We start from the raw sequence: 11,436 nt of genomic DNA on the forward strand, positions 1-11,436 counted from the left end.
TATATATATATTTAATGAGCACTGTATTTTTTACATTCATACGCTATATTTTTTTTAAAATATTTTAGATATTTTTATTTTAAATATATAATTTTTATTTTAAATATTTTTATTTTTTATTTTAAAATTTTTTGAAAAAATTGAATATTTTTAAATTTAAAAAATTTTTGAATCTCTAATATATATCTAAATCATAACAAATTATTTGGTCAATATTTAAAAAAAAAAAAAACAAAATATTTTTTTGAAAAAATAAAAAAAATAAAAAATAAATATATTTTTTCAAAAAATAATAAATAAAAAAAATTTAAAGAACAAAATAAAAAAATATTTTTTTTGAAACTTTTTTTTTAAAATAGAGTTTTTACAAAAGTTTGGTTATAAGTTTTGAATTCTGTACCTTCTTTCTTTCATATATTGATTTTTTCTTTTTCTTTTTCTTTTTTTTTTTTTTTTTTTTTGGAACGATCCTTCATATATTGATTGAAATTAGCATTTTTGTTTTTTGTTTTTTTAAATTTTTTAATGAGTGCTTTAAAAAGTATTATAACTACGTGGACCCGGACACTTTATTGTTAAAAAAAATATATATTATAACTAGGTGGTCTTCACAAAATGTCTATTAAAAAATAGGATGAGCATCCCCTCTAATTTGGATTTTAAATTATAGAATATTGTTTAGATTTATAAGGTCTATAGTCTGATTTTGATAATTTAAATTATTTATTTTGTTAGATATTTTGTGTATTTTATCTACACAAAAATTAAATCAATTCAGTAACTATAACTTATTCAATTTATACTTTTGTCACTAAAAAAATATATTATTTATTTTTAAAAACACAATCGTTGTCTAGTTTTTTAATGAAAAATTGAATTAGTTACAATTATTAGATTGACGTAACTTTTTGTGAATGAAATACACGAAATATTAGACAAAATAACTAAAACTTGTTCAATTTATTGTGTTTGTCACAAAAAAGTATATAATTTATTTTTAAAACCACAATTATTATCTTTTTTTCAGTAAAAAATTGAACTAACTACACTTATCGAATCTACTTAATTTTTAGTGTGAATATACACAAATTATCTAACAAAATAAATAATTTAAATTATTAAAACAGAATCCGTTATAAATTTTCGGAGCTCAAATAACGACCTCCAATCTAAAACTGCACTGGATAAGATCCTTCCCCTAAAAATTAATAATACATGTGATATTATATTATAACCTTATTGGTGACTATGTAGAGTTAATAAATAAATAAAAGAAATAATGTAACCAAATCTACGGCTTCCTCTCTCTCACATGTTAATAAGAACCTTTCAAGGAAGGTTTCCTTTCTCTTGTAAACAATACATACACGCACCCATCGATCCGCCAGGCTGGATTGATTGATTGTTTCACCAGTGAATGGCTTCTATTCAACTCCAAATGACCTATAAAGTTTTATTTTTATTTGACTTAGGGATTATTTGGGAAGTTCAAATTTAATATATTTTTTAATTTTTTATAAAAAAATATATATAAAAAATATAAGTTAAATTTAAAATGATGTAGGAAAGAAGTGGTGTGACCCTCGGACTCAAATAGAATAATGTGTTATTTTAGCACTTGTCAATTAGACAGTATTTTATATAATAGATATATCTTTTTATTTATTGATTATTATATGGTAAATAAATAAAAGTTTAAAAAATGTTAGAATTTGATAGGTAAAACACTCTACGCTAATATGCAGTGATTTCGTATGTTTTATTTTTATGGAAAATGAGTTGGAGTACTAATTAGTGCTTCCACTAATAATGTGGCAGTAGACCCCACCATGAATGATTTGATGTTTTGGCCTTGGTGTTATATTTTTTTTCTTTTTTTATTAAGTGTCATGTCATTAGTGATCTTTTTAAAGCTCTAAAATTAGTGGTCTGTATCATAGTTGTATTTTTATTATATGATAACCAATGAATGAAATAGTACTCAATGTGAATACTTTCTCATGGTCAACAATTATACAATTTGTTTTGGGATTTGAATCTTACCATAAAAGGGCCAATTTTATTAAGAAAATTGTTGGCTAGTTCAAGAATATCGTATTACTAGTGTATGTCCGTATCTGAAAGCATAATATAAATAAAATAAGTGAATAAAAAGGAAAAAAATTTAAAAATAAAGAAATAAGGAGAAAAAATTAAAAAATTGAAAAATAAAAAGGAACGAGGAAGGAAAGTGGGCAGGAAGGGGGGGGATAGAGAGAGAGAGATGACGAAAAAGAAGGTGAGTGACTGGCTAGGAGAGAGAGAGAGAGAGAACGAGAACGAGAACGCATGAGTGAATAAAAATAAGAGAAAATAAGGTGGGTTTGTGGGAATTAAAAAAATGGTCATTTACATACAAGTCCCATTTTGTGAACTTATAATCCATTAAATCCTAGATAAAATTATTTGTTCCTTCAAGTCCCATTAATTTTTAATAGACCAATTTACCATTCTAACAAGCTCCAGGCAAGCTGTCTCTATGTAGTGCGTGTGTTTCACGCACAGTGTAAAAAAAAAAAAAAAAATTAGAAATCCTGCTCAAATGTAAACAGAGGTAAAACAGAAATATTTCAAGGTTTTTCCAGATCTACCAGCTGTAGAGCTCTCCTCCGCCGTCCCTCTACTCCACCGTTCGGCGTTCACTATCTTCCTCTCCGTCTCCATCTTCTTCTTCCTCCCCGTCTTCCCTCTCTCACTTCGAAAGCCTTTGCAGATCTATCCTCTGCTGTCCCTCTCCTCCACCGTTCGACATCTTCTCCATCGTTCACCGTCCTCTGTCTTCTCCCTTTCCGATCTTCATCCTTACTGTGTTAGCCTCAGGACAGGTTTTTAGTAACATGGCTGGTTGGAAAAGTTGATGACACTGCTTGTTTTTTTTCCTCCGGTTGTAGTGACAACTAGTTGTACATATATCTATATGTAGGGATATATTTTCTGAGTACCAGCACGTGGCCAAGGAGACGCCGACGTGTCAGCAGAGGTGCCACGTGTCTTGGTCATAACGCTGAGGTTATCTCGGCTAGGCCGAGGTTATCTCCGAAGATATCAGAATCTGGGATAAGCGGATAAGGGACAGGAGTCCTAGAATGAGAAGGGATTTCAGCCTGGATAAGGATAAAACTCTTAGGGAATTTATCTTTATCTATTGAAGAGTCCAAGATAAGCACTGAACTAAAGTCTATCGAAGCTAGGCTTCTATTGGGACTAAGATTGAGTCAACTATAAAAGAAAGGCACCCCCATGGGTCTAAGGTACGCAATTTATACTCTGAACAGTGAGTTAAGCACTTGATCTATCTTTGAGAGATAACTAACTTGATCGTCGGAGTGCCCCCAGGTGGACGAACCACTGCCGGAATCTCTTCTTTCTGTTGCAGGTTAATCAGGCGCCATCTATTCTGCTAGTGCTCTCCAGCTGAATACTGAGTTGGCAATGTGGTCGGAAATTTACTCACACAATTTGGCGCTGTCTATGGAAAAGAAAGGGAGAATAGATGGCCAACGACGGACAGAAGGAAAAGGTTGGGAACGAAATCCCTGCTGGGAACGGTAAATACATCGACCCTAACATGGAGGAAGAAAGATAAGGAATCACAAAACATCTTGGATGGTCATCCTTATTATCTCTTAACTAACTAACAAATGTGAGTCAACGTTATCTCCTCCTTCAATCTTTGTGTTACGTTATTGGTTAGAAGCATTCTATGTACACAAGGTCACATGATAATCTTGAATTACTCAATAATTACACATTTTATAATATGTATGCTCAATTATAATTCAAAATAATTTACAACTTTATCTCATAACTTACAACATTTTGTCTCATTGATTAAAAAAAAAAAAAAAACATTTTTCTCATAATATAATTATTTTGAATCATAACTTAAATACTATCCTATTAGAGAAAATTAGTGAAAAGTCCATTCTAAAGGGGTACAAAAAATTAGATCTAAGGCAAAATCTTATTTGGTGATAAGAACATGTCAGAAAAGTTGCCAGAAAATTGACCGGAAAAGTTGGTGGAAAATTCGCCGGTGACCGGTAGCAGTAGGTGGTGGTGGTGAGTAAAGAATTGTGTGATATTCAACAGGTAAGGTGTTAAATAAATGACATGTGTCACATTTCAACATATAAATTTTGAATAAGTGACGTGTTATATTTTAACAGATTGTCTTGTAAATTTCAACAGATAGAAAAATAGGTTGATTTCAAAAGATAGATAGATAGGTTGATTTTAAGAAATAGATAGATTGATTGATTTCAACATATAATTATTCTTTTAGATAAATTAAATCCTTTTGATTCAAAGATACTAGCCTATCCCTCGTGCTATGCACGAGATAAAATAATATATTATTTATTAAAAATATGATAATTATATTTAATTTTTTATATTTTGTTTCTCGTAAATAAAATTTTATATATAAGTTTAAGGATTTTGTTTCAAATATTCATTTACGATAATATATAGTATAGATAGATTAAAATTGTTGTATTGACAATTAATAATTAAAATTATGCTTTGTTATAAAAAAAAATGACATAGTTCTAATACTTCACTATTTTAGAATAAAAATATATGAATTTTAAAAATTTGTCATATTGGCTTTTCAAAGGGAAAAAATTAAAGAAATTTTAAAAACTTAATGTGCAAAAAAGAATCATCGTAACATGTAAAATCGCTAAAATTACAGTTAAACCAGCAAATCATTCAAACTAAAAATGGTTTAGCTTAATCAATTAGGTCAAAAGAATAACAAACTTACACAAAAATTAATTAATTAAAACTTTTAAATTTTATTTTATTAAAATTTAAACTGTCACTAAATATGGAAAGCAATCTATTAATTTAAATTTAAAATTGACATAATATAAATTCAAAATTATAATAATCTATCCCATGATTTATAAGTTTTAAATACAAATTTAAAATTATCATAATTATCTCATAATTTTTGTATTAAGGAGCAATAAGAGTGACGTCAAGATTATCAATATATCTATATATTTTTACAAAAAATACTTTTAAGGAGAGATATTATAAAAGTTTCAAAATCTCATACAAAATTATTTTTAAAATCAAAACCTCTATGTGAGATTGTAAAATAAAAGTTAAATGGAAGATAACCAATAGAGATTTTCTTAATTGTTTAAAATTAAGAAAATCAAAAAAATTAGTATGAGATATTGATCATAAGGTTTTTCACTAAAAATCTCATTTTGCTTATATAAATGAGAGCACAAAAGTCACTTTATGATGTGTGATTGTAAAATAAAAGTTAAATGGAAGTTAGCCAATGGGAATTTTCTTAATTGTTTAAAATTAAGAAAATTCAATAATTTATATAAATGAGAGCATAATATTCACTTTACTTAAGTGAAACAATTCATTTTTTTCTTCTTTCACTACAGGAAATCGCACTTTTACTAACTAAAAATTTAGTCAGCAAAAGTCCGTTTTTAGTCGCCAAATGTTATTCGCAACTAATTTTTTTGGTCACCACTTTGGTTGCCAATTGAAGGTTAGGAAAAGTAATTAGCGACTAAAAATTTTGTTAGTCGAGAAAAAGTTATATTTGCCGACTAAATTTTTGGTCGCTAAATGTTACATTACCGCGACTAAACCGTTTTGTTGCTAAAACACTTTAGTCACCAAAAGTGATATTTTCCCAACTAAATATGTTAGTCGTCAATTGTCACATTCTCCGACCAAAAGTATTAGTCGCCAAAAGTAATGTTTGCGCGACAAAGACTTTAGTCGGCAATAGACCTATTCGCCATCAAACACTTTGGTTGCCAAAATTAATAATTTTACCGACTAATTATTTAGTCGCCAAATGTACCCTTTCAACTACTAACATTTTGATCATCAAATGTGAATAGTGAAATCCCAACTAATCACTTAGTCGCCAAAAGGGAAAAAACCAAACCAAATTTTGGTCATCAATTTAATTCTTTTTGCTTATGAAAATAGAAATAAAATATAAAAAGAATTCCATTTAACCTGTATGATATATAATAATCCATTTAAACTATTCAATATAACCTGTAATTTGCAAGAATCATTCAAACCAACAAAATAAACTAAAAAATGGTCATGTAATCTATATAATTATCCAATTCACATCCATCTAGTATAAAAATTTAAAACATAACAAGTAGTTATTATGTTTTAAATTTTTATCCATATGCATCTATCCAAAAATACAACTAGTAGTCTATCCAAATACTTTCCATACACATCTATCCAAAAATATATAATCCTTCAAAAAATGTAACAAGTGCCAAATAGTTCTATACAATTCAACTTCGTGCACGAGTTCATCCGTCTATACAGAAGAAAAACAAAAATAATGTCAGGTAATTTTTTTATAAAAATATTTGCACGTCACTTGAATTGTAAATTTGGACAAAAATTCAAAAAGGTCCATAAAAAATAAAGATAACATGAACAAATTAAAGGGCTGTCAATACCATTTTGTAAATAAAACAACATTCATATGTGTACATCCAATCAACATTAAAATTCTATCAATATCAATGCATCACACTCAGAAAAATTTCATGAGTAATAGATGTATGATCCGTAGATTAAATTTTATCAATATAATAATTCTAACAATTGAAATAGATGTGTTATCAATCAATGCTTGCATTTGGATTTTATACCTTATATTGTAATAACTGGACAACATAAGTGAATATTTAATCAACCAAGTTAACTATCATGACTTGCAAGTTAGCTACATAAGTGATATTTAAATCTCTAACCGTGCTTCCTACTAATATGCCGCTTGCTCTGACAAGTTTGGATAAAGGGAAGGCAAGAGTAAAAGCATCATGGTGAGGTACTTGATCCCAACTAGGTTCGCACTAAATGTGTATCTTCAAGTTCAAAAGAAAAGGAGAGAATTAAAAAGGGGTTTCTCCTCCTTTCTAGTCTTTGATTTGTTTAATTCTTCAAGTTCACTACTTGTCTAGCAATATTGTGCTATCATCATTTAACAAACCCCATGACAAAACAATGATTTTTCAAAAACCCAAGTGAAAAAATAAAGGTCAAATGATAATATAAAACGTAGAGAAAAACATGGCCATTAATGTTTCATGAAAGCAATACCAATTCCTTGCCAAGCAAAGAGAAAAGGAACAATATCAACATATAGAAAACAACATCAACAATCTCAAATTGATCATATTATCTAAAATTAGAAACTTTAAGGAAAAGATGAATGAAATTAATTAATAGTTTAAAGATGAATACAAAAATTAACTACACCATACATATAAAAATGAAATCAACCCTATTGAAAAATGTAAGGGGGTGGGAGGTATCACCTTCTCTGAAACTACTCTTGAATCTGGAGGTATGTTGCGGAGGTACCTCATACGACCTGTCCTAGCTGTCTTCCTTCGGATTTGTAACGCCCTCAAAATAATACAATTAACCCAACTCATAAGAGAGATAAATCCAACATAAGTGGTATATTTTAATATATTAGAATTTGTGTTACAACAGGGAATACAAGCGTTATATATTCATAAATATTCATTCTGAATCTACAGCATGTAATACATATTAATAACAACAAAATAAATATCATACGGGCTTACATCTTTCCAAGATAATACTTGGTTACAACAAAATGATGAGTCCGAAGCTCAATACATATAAAGCCCATTTGCTTAAATAAACATTGAACATAAATACAACAAAACATAGAGCCTTCAACCCCTAGCCCTCTCAAGCTACGTCCTTGGAGGAAGCATGACACCTATACCTGAAAAATGGTTTCCCAAGTAGGGTGAGCCAAAACCCAGCAGAGATAAACTAACACAATATATGAGATTTAACTAAGATATAATGTCAGATAAAAGTCCAATACTCATGTTCAACTTACATTCTCCCCATCGCCATTCAAAATTGATAATCGCATCTTAATCCACTTCCATTCATTCATTTCAAATCAATACATAAGTGTAATTTCTTATCATCTAAACAATTCTAAATGAGACTACAACATTCATTATTCAAACACTTCAAACTTCTTGCCATTTTACGGACTCTCGTCCGAGGGAATCAGCACCCAAATATACACATATAAGGTTTCGAGACTTTCACCCTGGACACTCCGACCAACTTAATTTAAAATGGAGTCCGTCCCCTATCTCCTCCCAAACAATGGAGTACATCTCTTATCTTCTCCTAAACAAAGATACATATACAATGTATTTAAAGATGTTGTCATATACAATGACTATCCAAATCACATATTCAATAGTTTAATCAAACCGTCATATTCAATGACATAATCCAAATGATTAGTTTCAATTTACCTAATCCTCATGCAGTTTCTACAACAATCATAGCTATTCTCCACCAATAGCCCAAAACAAATATTTCTAAACAGATATACAATCCATCAAACAGATAATTTATCAAATTTTCATAGGTGAATGATTTATCAAATCCAACTACACCATTTACTCATACACTCCCCCAATTTCATATTTTCCTTATCAATTTCATTATTTATACAAAATAATTATTTAACACAAATTAGGGCAATTTTCCCTCCTTTTCCAAAACATAACCCCAAGGCCAAATTTCACCATTTTAACACTAGAGAGCTTCATACACAAGGTCCCATAGGCATTTTATAAACCAACATGGAAAATCCCTATTTAACCTTTGAATTAAACCCTAACTTTACCCAAATCCTTCAAAATCCCACCATTTATACAAAATGACAAATACCTAGGTTAAAAACCATAACAAGATGCAGAATATCTCTACCTCAAGTGTAAAAGCTCAAAGGAGATGAAGAAGAACTTCAAAAATGCACAAAACCAAGCTTTGTTAAGATGGAATGGAAACCCACAAGATGCTCTAACACTTTATCAAAGGAAGTAGGGTAGAAAGACCCTTAGATCATGGAGTATTTGTAGAGAGAGAGTGTGTTTTAGAGAGAGAGTGTGCCAGATTAGGGTTTTGGGATAAAAAGATGTAAAATTTCTGTGTAAAAATGAGCTGTTGTGAATTGATATACGCAACCTTCGCTCGAGCGAAGGAGTTGTCGCTCGAGCCACCAGACACAACAAGTGACCTCGCTCGAGCGTAAGAAGCATCGCTCGAGCACAGAATGCAAAGCTTCAGAATTTTTATAGACGCACACGTTCGCAAGAGCGAAGAACTTCACCTTCTCAGAAATTCTGCGTCTAGAAAAGAAACCTGAGAACTCTCAAATCTTGCTCGAGTGCAAGAAACCTTGCTCGAGCGAAGAAGCAAAGTTTAAAAAGGCTCGCTCGAGCGCAAAAGGCCTCACTCAAGCGAAGAAGTCAAAATCTGGGCAACAACAATCTAGACCAGCTAACAACCAACATGTTCCAAACGCGCCCAATATGTTCCAAAACTCAAATTCAAAGAGTTAAAGGAGGAAAACAAAACATAGATACAATATTAAACCATGAAACCCGAGTCCGGAATGTAACAAAGGTTAAGTCAAAATTGGGATCGCTATAGGATTGCCTTCACACTTCAGTTATCTAAGAATATGCCCACATCAGATCAATACAACCAACCAGTATATATATATATATATAGATAGATAGAGAGGGAGAGAGAGAGAGATAGAAAGGGCTTACATGTCCTCTTACGGGCAGTAAGGAAAGAACAAGCAAAGCATAGGCTCTTTTGGAGATAAAAGATACGGCAGCCACACCTCACACAGAGGGTGTAGGTCTTGTTCCTTCTCTTACCAAAACTCCCTCTGGGTTCTCCTATTTCTATTCATCCACTTCTATACGCCCTTACACATATATTTGTATAAAGAGAGAGAGAGGGAGAGATGGAGGTTACCACTGTTGCGCAGCTGCAAGAACCCTAGACCTGTACGAGCTATTTTAGAGAAGAAGATAAATATATATGGTGAATGAGGTGAATGTGTGTGAGTTAAGAAGTTTAGTGTTGGGTAAATGAATCTTGATAAGTTTCCAGATGAGCTTTAGCCTAGTTTCACTCAAAATGAACTAGATGGAAATGCGGAAATAGAGAAACAGAGAGCGAGAGGGACAAAGATAAAGAGAATAAGAGAAATAGAGAGAGGAAGAGAAAAACCTCAATGTTAAAGCGAAGTGAAAAGATGCGAACAGCAGTGGTGATGTAATGATGCGCGATGGTGGAAGATCGACGGTAAGCGACGGTGAAAGATCGATGATAAGCGACAATGGAAGATCGACGATGACTGTGAACAGCGAATCAGCGATGGTGAGTCAGAGAGAGAGAGAGAGAGAGTAAAAGACTGAACTTGTTTAGGTGTATGTACAGACTGATAGAAAAATATGAAAAAATAAAATAAAATAAATCATAATTAATAAATTGGGGGGTAATGTGAGAGTATTCCCACCAAAAAATAAATTTGTGTGTGTTTTGAAATTTTTTTAACTTTATTGCCGACTAACTATTTTTTGGTCACTAAAAAAAAGTATTTGCCGACCACATTTTTGGTCGACAAAGATCAAAAGTAAAAAACTTCATTAATATTTGGCGACTAAATTTTTTAGTAGGCAAAAATTGGTATACGATGACTAAATTTTTATTTTGTCACAGAATATAAATATATGCTGAACAAAAGTTTGATCGCCAAAAATTAATAGCAATAATTATTCTAAATATTTGGCAACTAAATTAGTTAATAGGCAAAAATTGATAGACCACGACTAAATTTTTTTTGTCAAAGAAAATTCATATTTCACCAAAGATTAATTGCAAATATTATGTTGGTAATTTGGCGACTAAATTTCTTTTGAAACTGTTTGCATTCATGTTTTGCTTCAAACCTGGGCGCCAATCTATATCACTAAAATTTTACACCTTTGGTGACTAAATTCACTTTGTGTCAAAAAATCTTAATTTACAACGACTAAAGTATTTGGTAGCCAAATCTGAAGTAACGGCAACTAAAATGTTAGTTGCCAAAAGTACCAATTTGACGACTAAATTTTTTTTGTCAAGAAAAATGAGTAAATGACGTCTAATTTTTTTTTTATCTGTGACCAAAATAGTTCAATAACAATTAAAACGGCATAGTTTTATTATCTGCGACCAAAATATTTTAGTCGCTAAAAATTTTTTCATTCCCGCTTTTTTTTTGTCTTCGCTCTTCGACTTTTGCCGGCCAAATTCAATTTTGGTCATAGAAAATTATATTTTAGCAACTAAAAATATTAGTCGGCAAAACTCCGAACCTTAGCCTACCAAATTTTTATTTAGTCGCCAAATGAAAAAATTTTGTGACTAAATAAAAGTTAGTAGGCAAAATTGGTTGGGAAAAATGTAAATTCCTGTAGTATTATTTCAATGTAGGATTGTAAAATAAAAGTCAATTGGAAGCTA

The sequence above is a fragment of the Camellia sinensis genome, chromosome 4 (genome assembly GCF_055761805.1).
Source record: "Camellia sinensis isolate YWXY chromosome 4, ASM5576180v1, whole genome shotgun sequence".
In the NCBI taxonomy this organism is placed as follows: domain Eukaryota; kingdom Viridiplantae; phylum Streptophyta; class Magnoliopsida; order Ericales; family Theaceae; genus Camellia; species Camellia sinensis.